Source organism: Chlorocebus sabaeus, chromosome X (genome assembly GCF_047675955.1).
Source record: "Chlorocebus sabaeus isolate Y175 chromosome X, mChlSab1.0.hap1, whole genome shotgun sequence".
NCBI classification, from domain to species: Eukaryota; Metazoa; Chordata; class Mammalia; order Primates; family Cercopithecidae; genus Chlorocebus; species Chlorocebus sabaeus.
Window position 1 is genome coordinate 37949446 of NC_132933.1, and position 23542 is coordinate 37972987.

At 40.6% G+C, this 23542-nt stretch overlaps 1 protein-coding gene and 1 long non-coding RNA gene across 7 annotated transcripts in view; one reads left to right on the plus strand and one right to left on the minus strand.

The window, feature by feature from the left end:
* PLS3 (plastin 3) overlaps positions 1-12154 on the minus strand; it is an 87293-nt gene extending 75139 nt beyond the window's left edge. The window contains exon 1 of one of the 3 annotated variants that reach the window (XM_008019540.3): positions 12047-12154. The gene's annotated coding sequence lies outside the window, so the exon portion shown is untranslated. Of the gene's footprint in view, positions 1-11390; positions 11430-12046 lie in introns of those variants that run through there. The other 2 variants (XM_008019542.3, XM_037989071.2) reach the window with 2 other exon arrangements.
* A 37-nt stretch (positions 12155-12191) lies between these two features.
* LOC103247414 (uncharacterized) overlaps positions 12192-23542 on the plus strand; it is a 33194-nt gene continuing 21843 nt past the window's right edge. For 2 of the 4 annotated variants that reach the window (XR_012091914.1, XR_005237481.2), the window contains exons 1-2: positions 12196-12424; positions 17303-17450. This is a non-coding gene — a long non-coding RNA (uncharacterized lncRNA). Of the gene's footprint in view, positions 12425-17302; positions 17451-23542 lie in introns of all 4 variants that reach the window. The other 2 variants (XR_012091913.1, XR_005237483.2) reach the window with 2 other exon arrangements.

Here is a 23542-nt window from a genome sequence, read left to right on the forward strand (position 1 = left end):
CACACAAGGCTTACATTTAGAAATTATTTTATGCTGAGAAAAAAGGCTGTATTTAAATTCATTTTCTTTTTCTTTTTTTTTTCTTTCTTTTTTTTTTGAGACAGAGTCTCACTCTTGTCGCCCAGGCTGGAGTGCAATGGCGCAATCTCGGCTCACTGCAACCTCTGCCTCCTGGGTTCAAGCAATTCTCTCAGCTCAGCCTCCCAAACAGCTGGGATTACTTGCGCTTGCCACTGCACCCAGCTAATTTTTGTATTTTTAGTAGAGATGGGGTTTCACCATGTTGGCCAGGCTGGTCTCGAACTCCTGACCGCAGGTGATCCACCTGCCTCGCTCGGTCCCCCCAAAGTGCTGGGATTACTGGCATGAGCCACCGCGCACGGCCTAAATTTATTTTCTACATTTATGAATATTTTTAGGTTTCATGAGAACCAAGATTACTTTTGTGTCTTTCTGTTCTACTAGACTATAGGAGTATCTTATCCATCTTTGTAGCCCTAGCACCTAACAGTCTGCATTAAACTTATGGTAGTTGAATGAATGATGAAACCATTCCACAAATAGACTAATTAAGCAATTGTGCATGCTAGTATTTTTGGTTAACTATTACTTCATCTGTAGTTTGTACCATCTTAAAATATACTTAAGAACTTTGGGCACATTTAAAAGTTTCCTTGAGTTTTACATCTATTTACCAATGGTCTATAAGCCTTCTTTTATACGACACTTACAGTTTCAAGATACTTATTAACTTTCCCTTCGTCTTTACACAAACCTCTGGTTAGATAATTTTTCCCCTTCTGCTAGCACCTACTAGATATATTCTAGTTTGCTTTTTAAAATTTATTTTCTATTTTTATTTTTTTAAAAATAGAGACAAGGTCTTAATATCTTACCCAGGTTGGTTCTGAACTCCTGGGCTCAAGTAATCCTCCTGCCTCAGCCTCCCAAAGTGCTGAAATTACAGGTGTGAGCCACCATGCCCAGTCGCTAGTTTGCTTTTTATCTGAGTGTCAACTAAAGCTGGAACACCTTGTTTGAGGATAAAATGCTGAATGCATGGGTTGGCTTATATTTTTAAACATGTAAATCTATCAATATTACTTTTCTGTTAGTTACACTTAATGATAATTTGGCTCTATTTGCTTTTTAATTACCACAGGACAAAATATAAAATTGTAATTATTCATACCCACTTGTAAAAATGATTCAACTGTAGCTTTACAATGGAGACCCACAAACTGCTCAAAATATTTTCTCGATGTGTCAATAGCCTTCATCATTTCCTGGTTTTGCTTTTGAAAATTTCTGCTAGATAAAACAATGGGCATCATAAATATGTTTTAGATTCACCCATTTTTAAAGGCTATGTGTCATCATGAAAACATATTGGTTTACTTTATAACCCTCTGCCATCCTCAGCATTTTAAGTTTTCAATAATATATTTTCTCTTTGCCCCTACTTTTTTCTTCCTCCTCTACAAGTCAGGTATCAACACTACCTATTACCTTTCATTCTGATTTAAGCTATATTCGTTAGTGGCCTTGAGTTTATAATGGTGTCTGTAATTTACTGAGCCATGTTTCCAATTTTCCTTTGAAGGTGAGTTCTTTTCCTCTATTCCTTCCTTCCTTCCTTTTCTTTTCTTTTTTCTTTTTCTTCTTCTCTTTTTTTCCCCAGAGTCTTGCTCTGTCACCAGGCTGCAGTGAAGTGGCACGATCTTGGCTCACTGCAGCTTCTACCTCCCAGGCTCGAGGGATTCTTGTGCCTCAGCCTCCCAAGTAGCTGGGAACATAGGCATGGGCCACCACACCTGGCTAATTTTTGTATATTTAGTAGAGACAGGGTTTTGCTATGTTGGCCAGGCTGGTTTCGAACTCCTGAGCTGACGTGATTTGCCCGTCTTGGCCTCCCAAAGTGTTGGGATTACAGGACTGAGCCACTGTGCCCGGCCTTGGCTAGTTCGCCACATATCCTCACAAAAGAATAAATTAAATGGCTGGGTGCAGTGGCTCACGCCTGTAATCCCAACACTTTGGGAGACCAAGGTGGGTGATCACGAGGTCAGGAGATTGAGACAATCCTGGCTAACATGGTGAAACCCTGTCTCTACTAAAAATACAAAAAATTAGCAGGGCGTGGTGGTGGGCACCTGTAGTCCCAGCTACTGGGGAGGCTGAGGCAGGAGAATCGTGTGAACCTGGGAGTCGGAGGTTGCAATGAGCTGAGATCGCGCCACTGCACTCCAGACTGGACAACAGAGTGAGACTCTGTTTCAAAAAAGAAAGAATAAATTAAATGATAAACAGGTTTCTGAGCTAAGTGAAGAAGCTTCTTCAACCTGAAACATGGTTAGAATCCTTCACATTCACAATGAAAAACAATAAAAAGGAGTGTTTTTCTTTTTTTTTTTTTTGGGACGGAGTCTGGCTCTGTCGCCCCGGCTGGAGTGCAGTGGCCGGATCTCAGCTCACTGCAAGCTCCGCCTCCCGGGTTTACGCCATTCTCCTGCCTCAGCCTCCCGAGTAGCTGGGACTACAGGCGCCGGCCACCTCGTCCGGCTAGTTTTTTGCATTTTTAGTAGAGACGGGGTTTCACCGTGTTAGCCAGGATGGTCTCGATCTCCTGACCTCGTGATCCGCCCGTCTCGGCCTCCCAAAGTGCTGGGATTACAGGCTTGAGCCACCGCGCCCGGCCAAAAGGAGTGTTTTTCTAACACCATTAAAGAAAACACAAAAACCCCCATTAACTTCTAAAATCTTGCCAGACTGGGCAACATGGGGAAATCCCATCTCTACTAAAAAACAAACTACAAAAATAGGTTAACCAGGCATGGTAGTACATGCCTGTAATTCCAGCTACTCGGGAGGCTGAGGCACAAGGATCGCTTGAACCCCGGGAAGTCAAGGTTGCAGTGAGCTGAGATCGCACAGTTGCACTCCAACCTGGGCGACAAAGCAAGACTGTCAAAAAAAAAAAAAAAAGGGAAGGTGCTCAAATTAGAGAAAAAGAGGTAGATATAGATACCTGACAAAAATCATCTAAGGCAACATTAATCAACCTGTAATTGAAAATACTTATTGAGCACCTAACACATGCTAGTTGCTTTATAAGTGTTCTCATATAATTATAAGAACAAAGTGAAAAGTGAGTGGATTATCTTCATTTTCTACATGGGGAAATTGAGGTTCAAAAGAGTTAAGAGATCTCCTCAATGCCACAGAGATATAAAACGGGAGAGCTGGCCCGGGTGTGGTGGCTCATACCTATAATCTCAGCACTTTGGGAGGCCGAGGCAGGTGGAGCACGAGGTCAGGAGTTCAAGACCAGCCTGGCCAAGATGGTGAAACCTCATCTCTACTAAAAATACAAAAATTAGCCGGGCGTGGTTGCAGGAGCCTGTAATCCCAGCTACTCATGAGGCTGAGGCAAAAGAATCGCTTGAACCTGGGGGATGGAGGTTGCAGTGAGCCGTGATTGTGCCACTGCACTCCACCCAGGGCAACAGAGTGAGGCTCTGTCTCAAAATAAATAAATAAATAAACAAACAAATAAATAAATAAAATGCGAGAGCTATTGGAACCCATACTTTATGCTAAAATCCATTCTGACTATGCAACATAGCATGTACATGATCCTCCTGAAAAGAAAAGAAAGGTAGTGAGAAAGTGTTGTTAGGTCAGAGGAACATTCCAAGTCACTTCTGGGTCATAATGGAATTACCAGACCAACAAAGTCCTTGGTGAGTGAGGCTAGTGAACTGGAGGAAAGAGAAAAACACCAGGGAAGGATCTGTGAAATGGCATGGGTTAAGTTTCAGGAGGGATATGTAATGGACAATGAGCCATTTAAATACACAAAATATTTGTGAATTCAAGTGCTTGTAATGTAAGGAATCTCCATATACTGAAAACAGGCACAAATTAAGTGTCGACATCAGAATTTTTACTACTATTGGATCTATGTTTAGTTATATTATTTAAGCAACCTGAATGAAATGTAAAACTCTTAGTTTAACTGTAGTTTATTGAGTAATATCAAAGTACCTTAAGAAACTAATAGCCTGAGATAAAAGGGCATATCAGCAAATAGTCATTTAGCCAACAACAGGATTAAATATTTCTTTAGGATACTGAATGCTCATGGGCACAAATAAGCTTTGTATACTTGAACTGAGTTTTATAATAATATGAAACATAAAGGCTTCTTAAAAACAAACGTGTCTCCCTTCCCCCATTAACAGTTCCGTTTCAAAAAACAGAACTTCCTATGATTGTACATGGCACAGGATTCTACCTCATCCTGCTTTGCACCTGCTAACTAGATCAGAGAAAACAAAAATACTTCCAAGACATATACTTTACCTAAACAAGTTCCAGTTTAGAGTCACATATGATACAATACACTATATAAAGAATGGCCTTTTCTTTTCTTTCTTTTTTGAAACAGAGTCTTGCTCTGTTGTCCAGGCTGGAGTGCAGTGGTGTAATCTTGGCTCACTGCAACCTCCACCTCCTGGGTTCAAGTGATTCTCCTGCTTCAGCCTCCGGAGTAGCTGGGATTACAGGCATGCGCCACCATGCTCAGCTAATTCTTTTGTATTTTTAGTACAAATGGAGTTTTGCCATGTTGGCCAGGCTGGTCTTGAACTCCTGACCTCAAGTGATCTGCCTGCCTTGGCCTCCCAAAGTGTTGGGATTCCAGAACTGAGCGACCACACCCAGCCTTCTTTTTTTAAATGCTGCTGAAATCAAGGCTATCTTTTTGTTTAAGCCAATATTTAAATTTCAGAGACTATCAAAGGAATTCATCTTTAAAACAATCTTGGTGACTTCTCTTCTAAGAAATAATGACAGAGTGCAAAATCATGTTCGATCAAGAATGCTTACTGAAGCATTATCTATAAGATATGGAAACAAATGTCCAACAACTTGGAATTAGTGAAATAAATTATGAAATAGTCATTATATAAAATATAGTGCAGTGATTTTAAACTTTTTTTGATTTTAAACATTTTTAAAAATATTTGATCACTTGGAAACATGTTTATAATGTAATAAATGAAAAGAATGGGATATAGTGTTATTCCAATTTTTAAAGATGTCTCTTTCTACACATAAAATAAACATAAAAATATAAGCATTTTAAATTATACTTACCTTGAATTTTTCTAATCCAAAGCAAAGTAATTGAAAACATCTTTAAAGTACACACTACATAAGACACTTTCCCAGTAGATTAATTCATACGTATTGAATATTATAGCAATAGGATGTGCCCTAGGGACAATTTCGTATCATTTTCACCTCTGAGCAAATTCTTTGCACCCTATAATGGTAATTCTTCCTGATGTGAAACACAAGCCCCAAAATGTTAAAATGAATAATAAGAAATGGCAAAAATGGGAACATTCAAGCAAGTTAAGAAATACAGGAAAAAAGCTTGAAAATTACATTCATCTATGAATGAAAGCATTATTTTCAGTGTCAACAGCAGAATATCAATCTGAGTGCAACACCATGTAATTAGGGTTTATAATGCGAAACACAATAATATGAATATTCAAAACTATTATATGGCCCTAACAAATTTTATTTTACAGAAAGTAAAAACTTTATATTATATTTATATATCACATAAAACTTTATATAATATACATATGCACACATAAGTGTATATATACTCATGTGTGTGTATGAATATCACAGCTTATGGGAATCAGACTTGTATTTTCAATGAACTGGACAGAGTATGAACGGGCGACAGAGTGAAAAGCTGACTCAAAAAACAAAAAAAAGAAGAAAAGAAAAGAAAATCCAAGTTAATAGCTTTGAGGGTGTTAATTTTTCAACTTAACTTCCCGCATTTTCTGGTTTCTTTTTTTTTTTTTTTTTCTTTTGAGACGGGGTCTCATTCGGTCGCCCAGGCTTGGAGTGCAATGGCGCGATTTCGGCTCACTGCAACCTCTGCCTCCCAGGCTCAAGCAATCCTCCCACCTCAGCCTCTCGGGTAGCTGGGACTACAAGCCCATTCCACCGTGCTTGGCTAATTTTTTGTATTTTAGTAGACGGGGTTTCACCACTTTGGCTAGGCTGGTCTCCTGGCCTGAAGTGATCCACCCACCTCGGCCTCCCAAACTGTTGGGATGACAGCTGTGAGCCACCGTGCCAGGCCATTTTCTGTGTTATTCATGGCATGCTACTTAAATGTATAGATTCTCTCTTCCACTATGCAGTTTCCCATACCTGCATGTTGTCCTCCTTTTGACTGCAATTATGAGGAGGAAAAATTTGATTTTTTATGAGGTTTTTTACATGAAACCTCCCATTTTGGGCAATCACAAAACTAAAAATGAGGTGTGGTAAGCCAATGGACTCTGTAACAATTACCATTGAAGACCAAAATTCTACTCAGTAGTTAGTTAAAAAGGGGAAAAACACCATCCAATTAAAGGCTTTAACGGGCCATTTTGCACAATATTTGAGGTAAGAAATAGAAGAAAGTATCACATGGGCTGAGCGCGGTAGCTCATGCCTGTAATCCCAGCACTCTGGGAGGCCAAGGCGGACAGATCACAAGGTCAGGAGTTCTAGACCAGCCTGACCAACATGGTGAAAGCTTGTTTCTACTAAAAATACGAAAGTTAGCCGGGCGTGGTGGTACGCGCCTGTAATCCCAGGTACTCAGGAGACTGAGGCACGAGAATCACTTGAACCCGGGAGGCAGAGGCTGCAGTAAGCCGAGATCACGCCATTGCATTCCAGCCTGGGCGACAGAGCGAGACTCCATCTCAAAAAAAAAAAAAAAAAAAAAAAAAAAAAAAAAAAAAAAAAGAAGAAGAAGAAAGTATCACATGTACGTTTTTATTCTGTTGTTATCAACCTATTCTCTTATTTTTCATTATAATATGTCTGGCTTTATTTTTCCTTTGCTTGTAAAAATTGGATGGCTGGAGAACTTTTACAGACAAAGAAAAATGTGGCAAGACTTACGCGATGAGAACCCTGCCATTTCTATAAACTCTTGTTAAAGCTTTAGTGTTTCTATGATATACTGCTGCAGTACTTTGAATTTATATAGCACCTGTCTACTTAAAAGCCAAAGCTTCACGTTTCTCACTTATCCTTTCACCATGCCTGTGAAATACGTAGATTGAAATCACATGGCTTAAAAATAAAGTGAAACCCAGATATGATCACAGAAAATTTCAATGATTTACTTAAGATAATCTATTTGTCCAGACTGCAAAGGACTAAAAGACCCTAAATTCTATGCTCAATGCTTTTCCAATAAACAACACTACCACCCTTATTATCAAATACATTTCTAAACTTTTAAGAAAATGTAAGGTTTCTCATATTATAAAATCAGTAGGCTTAATGCACCAAAAATCGCTGTCAAGGAATTATATAAATGGCACCTCTTTATTTTAAAGAACTAACATTAGTCATGGAATAACCCACTGATGATCAGTTTCCTGAATAGTCATCAATTTGCCAACAAAGTATTTAGCTTGGATCAATGCAATTGCGTCAAAGTTTGAAAAGTCAACTGATAACTGAAATAAGCCAGATTATGAATATTTGAAAAAATAAAACCCAGCAAACCAAAAAGCTTGAGCAACCCTCTCTTTTTATAAACAAAAGCATGAATGGTGTCTGGCACATGTATGTACTCAATTAGCTATCAATATAATAATTTTAAATGACTTTCTGAAGGTCAAATTATGAGTCAATGGCAGAGTCCTATCTAGAACCTAGTTCCTCTGAGGGCAAGTTCAACGAAATTAGTATTTTCATTTTCATATACTAACAATGCTTCTTCATCCCTAAAACAGTTTATACTTACTAATATTTATCTTTCAAGTGTCAAGACTAAGGCAAAATTTGGTATTATTACATTTATCATGAATCTTTTGAAATTGTCTCACCTCCATAACTAAAATAAATTGGCCCAAGTATGATCAGATCTTCTCCTAAGACTGACATTTCACGATTAGACTGTTTCCATAACTTTAACCAAAGCACTCTCATAACTAAAATCAGCTAGTCATGACCACTGGTATATAAAAAAGCTTCCAACATTGCAATGTATCAAAAAAGCTTTGAAACCTCCAACACACTGAATATACATTGTGTGGTATATCACTGTCTAGAATAATACAGACTCAAAACATGACCCAGCTGACTTCTTCTAAATGAGTTGTATTATTTTCACAGATCAAAAATTTTGCCTTCTGGATCACTCTTCACCAAAAGAAAAATTGTCATATGACCAAAGACAACATAATTCTAAAAACAGATACCCCATGTTGTCATGTATCGAGAGATATTCATTTTCAAATTTTATTTTATACCAGCTACTTTCGGAATCTGTACCAAACAGCAAAAAAGAAACAAACAGTTCAGCTTATACATTCCACATAGATTATGCTAGACCAAACACAATAGCAAAGTCATGAATTTATCATATGTGCTAAGAACACTGTCAGTACATTTCATGAAAATCCAAGTAGAAATAATGCCTAAAACATAATATGGGATAATGGCAAATGGACTTTCTTCTTGTACCCTCTCAGTGTCACCAAAAAGAACCACTTTGGTGCTCAAGCACCATGGCAAAGCTGCCCTTTTCAGTAACAGGTTTCTGTTCGCCTGGGAGAAAAATCTCAGTGGGTTTCTGGTAGTGCCCTGGATACTGACATTCTGCCAGTATAAATAGTCACAGTCAAAGTCTAATGTGCGTGTAATCACTTGTAGAAGAGGCTTAATTTCACCCAAATTATTACTCACTAGTTACAATTAATCCTTCTACCCAAAATGCCATAAGCCTAGTCATTTTTATCAATTGAATCTAAATGGTTACATCAGACTAGAGACTTTGGACTTCAATGTTGATCGTCTGTATTAAGTCAAGGCAAAGCGTCATTTACTTATTAATAGCTCCCCACCTCAGGTAAAGTAAGGGGCTGCTATCTGCTAGATCTAACAGTAAAAATTAAGAATTTTACTCCCAGCCCCCTAATTTTAATAAAAATTTGGGCTCATTAGATCATACCACCAAAAAAGGAAGTCAGCAATATTGGGGGGTGGTGTTCAATGAGTAGGCATCCCAAGACAATGAAAAGCTGTGGAATACAGCCTAGCAATGATTCTGTTTGGACATGATTTCACAATACTTAAAAAAGAACTTATCCCCCTACCACTTTAACCTAGTTGAGTGGTAATAACTCGCTTTTTTTGAAGTTAAACATTTATTATTTCAATCTAAAATTATATTATCACCTCACTTCCACTAGAGGGGTCTATCTACCAGTGTAGTTAACTCTAGTAACTCAGGTGCACCTTAAATCCATTTCCAGCTAATCTGTGCCACAAAGCTAGCCTTGGGATCAGAACTATGTGCTTTAAGGTTGTTCTAGTTTTCGGGCTCAGAAACGGATGAACAGCAAGAAAATGGAGTGCTGCAGTCAGAGGCTGCTGCAGGAGACAAAGGGTTTTTGGCAAAAGAATACAAAGTCAGAATCTCTTAAATATCTTCTGCCTTGGTTGTTTCCAAGGCTGAATACGCATCAACCAGGTCCGTCCTTCCTCCCTCCCTCCCTCCCTCCCTCCCTCCCTCCCTTCCTTCCTTCCTTCCTTCCTTCCTTCCTTCCTTCCTTCCTTCCTTCCTTCCTTCCTCCCTCCCTCCCTCCCTCCCTTCCTCTCTCCCTCCCTCCCTCCCTCCCTCCCTTCGTCTCTCTCTCTCTTTCTTTCTTTTCTTTCCAGATAAGCAAAGCTTTTAAACTCCTGACCTCAGAGGCTCCTCTTCTATACTCTGTAATATATAATCTAAATAGCCAAATTGCCACGTTTTCCCAGCAGGAACCTTAACTTGGGTCACTTGGGCGGGTGTAGGTCAATATGGGAAAGTCGTTTCAGTGTCCTCTCATTATTCTACCAAACCACTGACAGGCAAAAACCCAACCAACTCGATGTATCAAATTTACTGTCCACTGTTTTTGTGCATGATTTCTAATCTAATTAATTCAAAACCAAAAATAACTGGTTAATTTTAGTCAAGAGGTTATCTACCACCTTTAAGTAGATGTCTAAAATAGGGAACAGTCTAATTAAAATATAGGCCAGACCAAGGAAGATGAACAGAGCCTTACTTTTTAACACCATCTTGTGGGATATAGCTTCAAATCTAGCATTCAGGGACAAAATGGGGCATGAGTAAAAGGATGACTTCCCTAGAAAATAATTAATAAGATGTTTTTTAAATTTAGAAAAACCATGAGATTGAAGAACAGAGGAGATATATGTCCCAACTCACATATATTTCAATCCCTTATTTTAAAAACAGCTCCTGTTTTTGTTTTGGATAAAAGCTGAGCACCAAATTCCCTTTCTGGTCCCCTCATCCAAAATCCTAGTAGAATTCCTTGATTAGAAGCTAGTTCACACTTCTCCCCACCTTTTTTTCCAAACGTAGAGGTGGTTTTTGGAATATGGGCCTCAACCATCACATTCCAGCTTTAAAGTAAAAAGACGTCATGTGACCATCACATCAGAGACTTGGGGCACGTGATTCCAATTGGTATGTGTGGGGCTCCAGCCACTTAGCTGGAATTCACCATAAACTGCATCTCGAGGATCAAGTTTAGGCTCCCCAGTCCATTGTGACATCCTGCAAAGTGGAGTAAGTGCTTGCTCTTCAATAATTTTTACTTTTCCCTACATTTTCTACCTACTGTTAGCCAGGCTCCCTTCCCTCCTCCCCATCCCTCTTAACAGGCCGGGCGCTCCCAGCATCCCGTCTGTCTGATGCTAAATGGTGAGGCTCTCCAACCCACTTAGTTCCAAGCTCAACCTTTTGCAAAAGCTCAACCTTCTGCACCAATGGGGATATCGTGCTGCTCAGGTGAAAGGCAAGGAGCATCGCATAAGGCTAGAGTCAGATGCCATTAACCCCCACTCCACCTCCCGGGCTGGGATCATCTTACGTCCCGGAGCCCGGCGGTCGGAACCGCCAGCACATTGGAGTAGCGACGGCGGCAGCAACTTTGGGACTGGCGAGAAGCCAGGGCGGGGGTGGTCGGCGTCCCCGGGCTTCTCATTAGAGCGCTTAAGTACTGCGGGTGGAGAAAAGTAAACACAGGCAAGTGCAGCTGTGCGGGGAAAGTCGGGGGAGGGGGCATATTACCTCCCTCCCGTCGCCCCTTCGGCTCTCCCTCTCCAAGAGTTGGAGAGGTCCCGGACTGCCGCCGCCCCGACCGCGCGCCTGGGGCCGCAGAGCCAAAGGAGCTGAAAAAAGGACAGGGGATGTGGGGACAGGGGAGAGCGGAAAGGTACTGCCCTACTGGCCCAAAGATGTTCTCCTACTGAAAGGAAAAAAAAGTGCTTACTCATAGGGAGAGGAGGTGCGATCGCGACGCCCTCACTAAGGACGAGGGAAGCAAGCAGAAGGCAGGCAACCCAAACCTCGTTCCTTCCTTCAGCCACGGCCCCGCCTCTCCAGAGCCCTAGGGTCAGCTTAAGCCAGCCAGGTCACCCGAGGCTGGCCTGTGGGGGCTGGAGGAGTAGCAAGCTGCTGGCTCCGGGATTTCCTGAGTCCGGGCGGGAGGGGAGGGGGGATGGCAGTAGCTGGAGAAGGACGACAGAGGGAAGTTGTGCGCTGCTTTTCCACTTCGGGGCCGCAGCCGCGGAGGGGAATCAGGACAAGGGTTGGCGTCTAGCACTCCAGCCCAAGACTGGCAACAAGTTAAGAGTAACTAGTAAGAAAGCACCACTTAATACAGTGAACAGCAGAAAACGTGTTTGCGGCGGGTGCTGGTAGGGAAACTCCCCGTCACTCCCACACCCATTTCGGTTGCGACCGATCGCCCGGGCACCCGAGGGCTCCAACTGAAATTTCTCCGACCTCCCTCTCCCCCAACCCCCGCCCCGCGGTGCGAGGCACGTTCCTGCTGAGCTTAATCGAGATGCTCTCCCCAGGACCACTCCTGCCCACGCCCAGGAAACCCGCTCCCCTAGTGCCCGCCGGCGCCTACAAAGCACTTACGTAAAGTCGCAGAGTCCTGGGTCTGGCCCGACTGCCTCCGACCAACGCACTCAGACAACTTCTGCACCTCGGAATCTTTGCGGCTCTGGTTCTAAAGCCAGCGCTCCCTCCCCTCCTGCCAGCCCCCTCCGCCCCTCGGCCGCCGCCATTGGCTCGGGTGGTGCTAGCAGTCGGCCTGGGAACCAGGAAGGGGATTGGGCCACGAGCCTGTCACATCAACTGGGTGGGGATCCAGGAAAATAGGCACGGGGATGGGCACCCAGGAGGGATAGGGACTGCAACTCTGCAGCAGGGAGAGGAGAATGGTCCCCAGCGCCTGAGTCTCCCCTTCCTACTTGGGCTAAGAAGAAGTTAGAAGTCCAACGTGCCTGGCTCGGAGTACGTATTCACAAAATCTTATGGGATTAATAAAAATATGAAAAAGTTGGGAACGAGAATTTGAATGCCACCTATATAAGTCTATGGGGGAGGGGTACAGTTTCTCCCAGAATCGTGAGAAGAATAACGGCATGTTGGGGAACATTCCTAATTACATCTACAACAATCAGTCCAGGTGTCAAAGGGCGCAGAGGGAAACATCAGCAATCATTCCTTTCCTTAAGAAGTCAAAGGAGAAGAATATGGGCAGGGCAGGGCTCAAGCCTTTGGCCTCATGCCAAGTAAATTGTTAGCCCACATCACCTGTCTGGTATGTTTGTCCATGCAGAGAGGGGTGAGAGGAGGTGGTTGGAAGTACCTTGGTTCCACTCTTTTGACCAGAAATGGGTATCAATTCTCATCAGTCTCCTTTCACCAGAGAAAACCTGGAGACATGTTACTGCTCCCCAGACTGCCATTTCTTCTCCTTCTCTGCCCAGGAGATGGCTTCTACGTCATAGCTGACCTCTTTCATTAATACACGTGGAGGTTATCTGCATTCCAAACCTATGGCTCATCGTAGATCCAAAATCAACTCAGAGAGCCAGAGTTTGAGGGATTCTGCAGGGGCAGGTCAAGAGACTGACTTGTGGGATAGCTGTAGAAGGAAAAAGTGTAAGCCCTTTCCTGTTCCAGTTGTAACCATTTTGTTCAGGAAATGTGTGCTTGGAAAGTTCTGTCAACATTTAAAATTAGTTCAATTAAGTCACATTTTACATATACCAGGAAAAAATGCTGAAACGCTTTAAAATTGAATGTTCTTGAAAAGGAACCCCTATTTCGTCTGCCATTATGAATTTCCTTAGAGAAATTAATCTGTAGTGAGTGCCAAGGCTTCTTAAAAGGGAAGAACTTGGGGAGTTCGTATATTGCCTAAAGGCTAGACTAGCAGAGGACTTGGCACTAGGAAAAAGCCTTGTTAAATATTAATTAATGATTAACGAACTGGAAGAACTTATGAAAGGCACAGGAAGGTGAAAAAGAAATGAGAGGGCAATCATGCTTTCACAAACATTGAATTTCTGTTATGGGAGATTTTCTACTGGTTCAGGTTTGGGTCAGGACAAAAATACTGATTTCAACATGTTGGCGTCGGATTGAACATGGAGTGAGTGTGTTGCCACACACATTTACAGTAAGCTCCCAAATGAGATTTCTAGCATTCAGTAATTGGCCCAAGGTTTGGTGTGACTTCTGGAATTCTTCACAAAAAATTTTTAGATACAGGAAATAGGCTCCTTCAGTTTTCTACCTTTTATGGTGTCTGTCAGTCACCGCTGAAGAGCTTCCACCTGCTCTTAAACTTAAAATTACAGACTGAGCAATAGCATGAAGGGACTCTCTAAGCTAAATTTTCCAGTGCAGATATATTTGTCTCAATTATGTTGTATTCAATTTTAGTTTATTTTTCAAATTCTAGAATTTAAAGTAAAAATATTAAGAATCCTATGTATATGCTATTTATGGTTCCTGTTTTTTATTCAAAAAAGCTTACATAGGGCCGAGTGGGGTAGCTTACGCCTGTAATCCAGCACTTTGGGAGGCTGTGCGGTGGGAGGATTGCATGAGACCAGGAGTTCAAGACCAGCCTGGACAACAGAGCAAGACCTCATCTCTACAAAAAAAATTAATAAATTTTTTAAAAAGCTTAATAGAATCTATACTTTGATAAAAGTGTTCATTCACCACTACCACTGAGGATGTCGGAATTCAGTCAAGAAATGTCATTTTAATCGAAATGCAATAGTCCATAGTTTCAAAGCTGCAGAGTACCTAGCTGATGGCATTAGTTCTCATTGCGTCAGTAACCTTCCAACAGATAAAACACTCCCTAAACACAGAAGCACCTATTTGGATGCTAGTTGAGATTCCTGTTTAACAAGCTCTACTGTATAATCCAGGTAGAACTCCATCTTAATGAGTACTATTAAGATAGCCAGCCAGTTTGATGTAACTAAGCTACCTTTGTGTAGCCCAGAATCTAAAGGACCTTTTCAAAGTTTAGCATTTTGCTGGAAGAAAGGAGCCCAGGCTCAAAGCTCTTAAACAACATTTCTTTATAATCTTTCACACAATCAGTTTACCTCACAGAGGATCATTCACAAGTAACCCAAAGTTGATCGTTTTCTTATCTATATCAAAAAACCTGCACAGATGTTTGTCGGGTTCCCTCCACCTGCTTATAGGCTTTAATTCATTTTGACAGTGACTTGCGTAGTTCTTGACACATAGGAGTTCAGTAAATGTTTGTTGAACTAATGGTTATTTTATGAGTCTATTCTTGTTAAACAACAGCAACAAAAAGCTATTAATATATATAGGACTCTAACAGACCTTGTGAATCAATAACCTAAGAGTTTTTACCTTTTCTTCCATTTCCAATTTTCAATCCTAATGCCTTTGTAATAAATCACTTAAAGTCAATATCGCAAAATTTTGAAAACCATTTATTCTTCCTGTCCTCCGTTGATATCATAGAAAGGCTCCAATATCCCTCTTAGGTTTTTTGTCTATCCAAACTACCTTTCTTTCCTCCTTTGATATGCACATCCCCCTTTTTCTTGCTGTTTTTCCTATTGTTCTGCCCAACACCAACACTCTCCCCAGTCTAGTTCACAAAGTATTATGTGTACATAGTCTAAATTTTTCCCTGAAATTTTCCTAAAGTTGTCAGTTTCCTCTTTTATCCATTTTTAATTTTTTATTCTTAACATGTCATTGCTGGCTTGAACTTATTTTTTTTCTCTTGAGACAGAGTTTCACTCTTGTCACCCAGGCTGGAGTACAATGGCGCAGTCTGAGCTCATTGCAACCTCTGTCTCCCGGGTTCAAGCGATTCTCCTGCCTCAGCCTCCCAGGTAGCTGGTACTATAGGCACCTGCCACCACACCTGGCTAATTTTTGTTTTGTCAATAGAGATGGGGTTTCACCATGTTGGTCAGGCTCCTCTCAAACTCCTGACCTCAGGTGATCCACCTACCTCGGCCTCCCAAAGTGCTGGGATTATAGACGTGAGCCACCATGCTCGACCACTGGCTTGAACTTTTTATCCATTTTTTATTTTATTTTACTTTATTTTTTTCTTCTTTTTCCTCGTCCTGCCCAGGATAATTTTTATCAATTTTTTTAAAACCTCCTTTCTGTAGTCTATTAAAATATGATTTTGCTGCACAAACATTATATGTCAGGAATAACTTAAAGAATCTTGATCAATTCAATACTAAATCATTTTTCTAACACACCTAATTGTTTTCTCAGTCTCTAAATGTACAATTGTGTACTAATTTGTTTTAATTAATTGTATTTTATTTTATCAGATTATTTTCAAGGAATTATCCTTTTTTTAAATCATCTTTTTAATTCATGGATAATTCTATTCCATGTTGTGATATTTTAGGTTCTTGGATTGATCCTAATCCCTCTTTTTATTCAGTATGCTGTGAGATGACATTTTTATTAAAATTAAGTATGATTTTAAAGGTTTCTCTTATATTTAAAATATTTGGCATAGAGGAAATCTTGAAAGACCTGGACAATTCTTAATTTTTTTTTGACCCATAGGATACAGATTTGAACAGTTATTACCACTGTTTATTAGTGAATTGTTTTTATGTTTCCAGCTCAAAATGTACACATATATAGCACATGAATATTAATAGTGAATAGGCAATTGTCAAATATTTTTCAAACCTAAAGGTTATTATGAATCTGAATGTTTGCTAATGCAGGCCAACTATCTTACACGCACATTCACATAAAGAAATTACTCTGACATGTCCAAGGTTATTTCAGATATTCACTTGTAAAAAAAATAATAATTATCAGTATCTGAGAATAAGAAAAAACAAAAAAAAGACAAAACATCAATTGAAGTATCTTTAATAAGATTAGGACATATTTAATCAGTATGGACTTTATAATATATAGATTTAATAAAGGTCATTATCATCACTGGAAATGCTCAAAATTAAAGTGTCACGCCCCCCCCAATTTTCTGGCTGTTAAATATCTAATTAATCAATCAGATAACTATTATAAGCAACATAGAAAAAGTATGGTCTCAAACCACAATGAATTAATAGTCTAATATTCAAATTCAAGATCAATATTCAATTCAAGATCAAAGTCCACATAACTGAAAGAGAAAACAATTCAAGATAGAATATATAAGAAGTACCGTACGTAGGCTGAAAAGAATGAGAGTAATAGGGCTAAAGCAGTTATAGAAGGCATCCTTTGTGCAATGGAACTTGAGCTAGGCTTGAAAAAGATGGGTAAGACTTGATATAGGTAAGTAGAAATGAAAACCATTTTTATTCCTAGGAAGTGGTAAAAGAAGAACTTCACACAAATTAAATTTAACGTAGTTTAATTGAGCAATGAACAATGGGGCAGCCACCCCAAACCAGACTAGGTGCAGAGACACTCTGGTGCTGCCACATGTTCAGAGAGAATTTATGGACAGAAAAAAGTGACATACAGAAAATGGAAGTGGGGTACAGCAACAGCTGGATTGGTTATAGCTTGGCATTTGCTTTATTTGAACTCAGTTTGAACAGTTGGCTGCCTTTGATTGGCCAAAACTCAGTAACTTTTACAAGTAAGGGTTACAGTGTGTTTACACATCTATTTAGGTTACAGTTCACTATGTATGGCAATACTTTTTTTTTTTTTTGGCAGGGTCTCGCTCTGTCACCCAGGTTGGAGTGCAGTGGCACGATCATGGCTCGCTGAAGCCTCAATTTCCCAGGCTCAGGTTATTCTCCCACCTCAGTCTCCCAAGCAGCTGGGACTACAGGCTTGTGCCACCACACCCGACCAATTTTTTTTTTTTTGTAGAGATGGAGTTTTGCCATGCTGTCTAGGCTGGACTTGAATGCCTGGGCTCAAGTGATCCACCTGCCTGGGCCTCCCAAACTACTGGGATTACGGGCCTGAGCCACCGCACCCAACCAAGCTAAACCTTATTTAAATAGGACAGCTTTAGGTGAGTTTCTGAGTTTGGGCTTTCTTTCCAGGCTTCTACTTCCTTATCTGGAAAAGAAAAACTGAGGATTTGCCTGCCACAAAGGTGCAGTGATAACATCAATGGGAAGGAAGATTGCTTGGGATCTCATTAATGTAATCTTTTTAAAAGATAAAATATATTTGTTATACTTACTTTAGTGATTAAAAAGACTTGTGGGCCGGGCTCATGCCTGTAATCCCAGCACTTTCAGAAGCTGAGGTGGGTAGATCTCTTGAGCCCAGGAATTTGAGACCAGCCTGGGCAACATCACAAAACCCACTTTCTACAAAAAAATACAAAAATTCGACGTACATGGTGGTAGTACATGCTTGTAGTTCCAGCTACTTGGGAGGCTGAAGTTGGAGGATCACTTGAGGCTGGGAGGTTGAGGCTGCAGTGAGCTATGATATCACCACTGAACTCCAGCCCGGACAACAGAGTAAGACCCTGTTGAAAGAAGGAAAGAAAAGAAGGAAGGAAGGCAGGGAGGAAGGAAGGGAGGGAGGGAGGGAGGAAGGAAGGGAGGGAGGGAGGAAGGAAGGAAGGAAGGAAGGAAAGAAGGGAGGGAGGGAGGGAAGGAGGGAAGCAGAAGGAAGAAAGGAAAGAAAGAAAAGAAAAGAGAGAGGGGAACATCACACACCAGGGCCTGTCGTGGGGTCGAGGGAGAGGGGAGGGATAGCATTAGGAGATATACCTAATGTAAATGTAGAGTTAACAGGTGCAGCACACCAACATGGCACATGTATACATATGTAACAAACCTGCACGTTGTGCACATGTACCCTAGAACTTAAAGTATAATAAATAAAGTAAAGAAAGAAAAAGAAAGAAAAGAGAGGAAGAGAGAGAGAGAAAGAGAAGGAGAGAGAGAGGGAGAGAGGGAAGGAGGGAAAGAAAATAAAAGAAAAGATTTGTGAATCTTTCTTGTCTCACATTAATTAAACTGCAAGTTACAGAAAGTCTTGCTTTTAGTTATAGTAATTTTTTTTTTTTTTTTTTTTCTGAGATGAAGTCTTGCTCTGTTGCCCAGACTGGAGTGCAATGATGCAATCTTGGCTCACTGCAACCTTCCAACTCCTGGGTACAATCCATTCTTGGGCCTCCTGAGTAGATGGGATTACAGGTGCGCCACCACGCCAGGTTAACTTTTTGTATTTTAGTAGAGACTGGGTTTCATCATGTTGGCCAGTCTGGTCTCAAACTCCTGATATCAGGTGATCCACCCATCTCCCAAAGTGCTGGCATTACAGGCATGAGTCACCTTGCCTGGCCAGGTTACAGTAATTTTGACAGTTACTTTAGTTAGAGCCATAATAATCCCTCCCTCAATGAGATTTACAAAATTAATTGGCACATATCACATTTTGCTTTTAAGGAAGTATTATTAATAACGTGCCTGTAACTTACAGAGAATTTAAGGTAGGTGAGTGCACTAGCTCAGATATACAACTGGATGTTATCATTTTGTGTGTCTGGGCTATAAAGCTTTCTTTTCAGTGAAGTATTCAACCTCAACCTTTATTAGAATGTAATTTGAAATATTGGAGGCTTCCTATTTAAAAAGTCTTTTAAACATATACAAACAACCCTTCAGAATAAATTGTAGCACACATTTCAAAATTTATAAGGATTATCCATAATCTTCCACAGTAGTAGCCAGACTTCTAAAGAAACAGTCATGCCCAATCTATTGTGTTTAATTGATTTCTGAATATGTAAGGCCAAATTTTGGTGAATTTACGAGTGTGTGCCTGCATTATGTGTGTGTGTGTGAGAGAGAGAGAGAGAAAGAGAGAGAATATAATCAGATTTTTAAATGCTATAACTGTTTATTTTACCAAGAATGCTTATAGTTAAATATTTGGGTCTGTATCTACTAAGTATGCAAAATAATGACTTTAAAAAGAGATTGACAGTGTGACACCATGGTTGAACCTTGAAAACATTATGCTAAGTGAAAGAGGCCAGTAACAAAAGACCACATATTGTATGATTCCATTTATATAAAATGTACAAAAAGGGAAAATCCATAGAGACAGAAAGTAGATTAGTGGTTGCCTAGGACTGGGGGTATGGGCAATTGGAGGGAAATGAGGAGTGACTGCTAGTGGGGTTCCTTTTTGGGGTAATGAAAATATTCGAAAATAGACTGTAGTGATGGTTGCATAACTATTATGAATAAATTTAAAACTATTGAATTGTACATTTTAATTGGTGAACTATATGATATGCAAGTTAGATCTGTTACTTTAGGCAAGTTAAAATTAACAGAATTTAACTGAGCAAGAAAAACAAAAACAATTAGAGAATTAGCTAGCCCCCAGAATCAGAACAGATTCAGAGATTCTGGGGCTCCCCCATGGTCAGAGAAGATTTATGGACAGAAACAGGAAAATAACATACAGAATACAGAAGCGAGTACAGAAACAGCAGGGCCTTTGCCTTATTTGAGAAGGGTTTGAACAGCTAGCTGGCTGCCTGTGAGTGGTTGTTGAAGTATGGCGGCTGTGATTGGCTGAGACTCAGCTATTGTTATAGAAGCCTACTCCTAAATTAGGTTTTCAGTTTGCTTACCTACCAAGTTAGGTTGCAGTTTATACTTAAGAATTCAAGTATACAAGTACAAAGACTTTCTCAGGCAAAATTTTAGTTTGATTTAACGTATCTCTATATAGCTGCTATTCAAAAAGAGAAGATTGACAGAATTAGGCTGAGAACCATACTAATGAGGATATGATATTAAAGGATCTGTAATTGCAGAGAAGAAACTAAACTCATGCAATCAAAAGGGCCTTGGGAGATAAATTCATCCACTTCTTGGTTAGCATGATCCCATTTTTGTCACTGTCACTGAAAGAAGAACGTAGTGCTTTAACTAACTACAAAGGAGATGTAAATTAAACATTACAAAAAAACATTTAAACAAATCAAATAAGCCAGAAACAGAACCTAGGCAGTAAAAGATGCTTTTTTTGATACTTTTAAAAAGGTTTGAATTACCATATGACTAAATTGGTCGAGGTATTTAAATCATGCCACAGTTTTCATAAATACTTGCAGTTATAAAGATAATTGCACATTTGGTTTAAGTAACCAAGAAGTTCCTTAGGAAGTGCCACAGAAGGTTTGAAGATAAGAAGTTTCATTCTGAATCAACACACATCTCTTCGGTAATTCAGAACCAATAATGTTTTCACTGTTTTTTTCTTTATCAATACCATGGATTCATCTGAACAAGGGTGAAAATAGAACGTAAAGTTTTTCATTCAGGGAGGCATTTCCTTTCATAAACTGTGCAACATTATCATAGCTTAAATCCCATTTGGTGGTTGGAATAGAGTAGGCCTAAAACTGCTTAATTAAGGCTTTATAAAAAGTTTTAAATATTTGGGAGTCCTTTGGAAAGGACGCCACTTGAAATGAGATCATATGCCTAAGATTATGCTAAGTCAGAAGTTAGCAAACTTTGCCTGTAAAGGGCCAGAGTGTAAATATTTTTGCATACGAGCCATACAGTATCTGTTGCAACTACTCAACTCTGCTGTTGTATTGTGGAAGCAACCATAAAAAATAAATAAACAGGCTAGGCAGGTGGCTCATGCCTGTAATCCCAGCACTGTGGGAGGTCGAGGTGGATGGATCACCTGAGGTCAGGATTTCAAGATCAGCCTGGCCAACATGGCAATATCCCTCCTCTACTAAAAATACAAAAATTAGCAGGGCATGGTGGTGCATGCCTGTAATCCCAGCTACTCAGGAGGCTGAGACAGGAGAATCGCTTGAACCCGGGAGGCAGAGGTTGCAGTGAGCCGAAATCGTGCCATTGCACTCCTCCCTGGGCAACAGAGCAAGACTCCATCTCAAAAACAAACAAACAAACAAACAGCCGAGTGTGGTGGTTCATGCCTGTATTCCCAGCACTTTGGGAGGCTGAGGGAGGCGGATCACTTGAGGCCAGGAGTTCGAGGCCAGCCTGGCTAACATGGTGAAACCCCGTCTCTACTACACATACAAAAAATTAGCCGGACCTGGTGTCTTGCACCTGTAGTCCCAGCTATTCTGGAGGCTATGACACAAGAATCATTTAAACCCAGGAGGTGGAGGTTGCAGTGAGCCTAGATTGCAGCACTGAACTCAAGCCTGGGCGACAGAGCAAGGCTCTGTCTCAAAAACAAATATAAAATAAAAATAAAAATTAAAAAATTAGCCAGGCATGGTGGCACATTCCTGTAGTCCCAGCTACTTGGAAGGCTGAGGCACGAGAATCACTTGAACCCGGGAGGTGGAGGTTGCAGTGAGCTGAGACTGCGCCACTGCACACCAGCCTGGGCAACAGAGCCAGACTCCATCTCAAAATAAATAAATTAAAAAATAAATAAGGCCCGGCGCAGTGGCTCATGCCTGTAATCCCAGCACTTTGGGAGGCCGAGGTGGGCAGATCACGAGGTCAGGAGATGGAGATCATCCTGGCCAACATGGTGAAACCCCGTCTCTACTAAAAATCCAAAAAAATTAGCTGGGCGTGGTGGCACGTGCCTGTAATCCCAACTACGGCAGGAGAATCGCTTGAACTCTGGAGGTGGAGGTTGCAGTGAGGTGAGCTGAGATCACGCCACTGCACTCCAGCCTGGCGACAGAGCAAGACTCTGTCTCAGAAACAAACAAACAAACGAACAAACAGGCATGGTGGTGTGCCAGTAAAACTTACAAGAACAGACAACAACAGTTTGGGTCGTCAGGCTGTAGTCTGTGGACCCCTGTCTGGATTACTGTGCTTGCTCCAATATTATCTTGGCATCTGGATGGAGCCGTGTTCTCAAAGAGGTATTTAGGAGTTGGTTTATAACTGATGATACGAAACAGATTGAAATTAGCACTCTTTCATTATTACAATCTTAGGTCTTCACAATGTTTCATACCAAGCAACTGATGGGATGGCTGTCTACTCTCTCTTCTTTTTCGCCTTTCAAATTTGAAATCACAATGGCCAAATTTGCGGGTGGGAGGGAGTGAGGAGGAATAAAATGGCAACTACTATAGCTACTACTTACTGAGCTTCTTCTAGGCCTTGTACTAGAAACTTTATATACATGATCTCTTTAATGCTAATAACTAACTCATTAACGAAAGCATTATTTTTCCCATTTTCATATGAGAAAACTAAGATTTAAGGAATAAGTAACTTTTGCCCAAGACCATTTTGCTAGTAATGCAGGAGCTGAGATGTGTGAGTGTGTGGGATGATTCCATCTCTTGTCTGACGCTACAGTTTGTGATTAGAACCAAAGGATTTTACAGGAAGCATTCACTGTACTTTTATCTAAATAAAATAAGGCAAAGGAACACTATTAATGATTGCACCTTTCTTCTCACTTCCTTGAAAAAATGGTTAGCTCGCTGGTGATAAATCTCTGAGATAAGCACGTATGTTTTATTACATGATATGGTCTGAATGTTTATGTCCCCCCAAAATTCATATGTTGAAACCTAATTACCTAGATGATAGTATTAGAAGATATTGTATTAGAATATATAGTATGAGAAAATAGTAGAAGATGGTATTAAAAGGCAGGCTTAATATATCCAATTTTCGCTTTTTTTTTTTTTTTTTTTGAGATGGAGTTTTGCTCTATTGTCCACGCTGGGGTTGAGGGGCACGATCTCAGCTCATTGCAACCTCCACCTCCCAGGTTCAAGCGATTTTCCTGCTTCAGCCTCCAGAGTAGCTGGGATTATAGGCACGCACCACCACGTCTGGCTAATTTTTGTATTTTTGGTAGAGATAGAGTTTCACCATGTTGTCCAGGCTGGTCTCGAAATCCTGACCTCAGGTGATCTACCCACCTCGGCCTCTCAGTGTTGGAATTACAGGCATGAGCCACCGTGCCTGGACTAATGATTTTTGTATTTTTAGCAGAGACAGGGTTTCACCATGTCTCCCAGGCTGGTCTCGAACTCCTGGCCTCAAGTGATCCGCCTGCCTCAGCCTCCCAAAGTGCTGGGATTACAGATGTGAGCCACTGTGACCGGCCAATTTATCTAATTTTTTAAAGAAAATACATGATTATAGC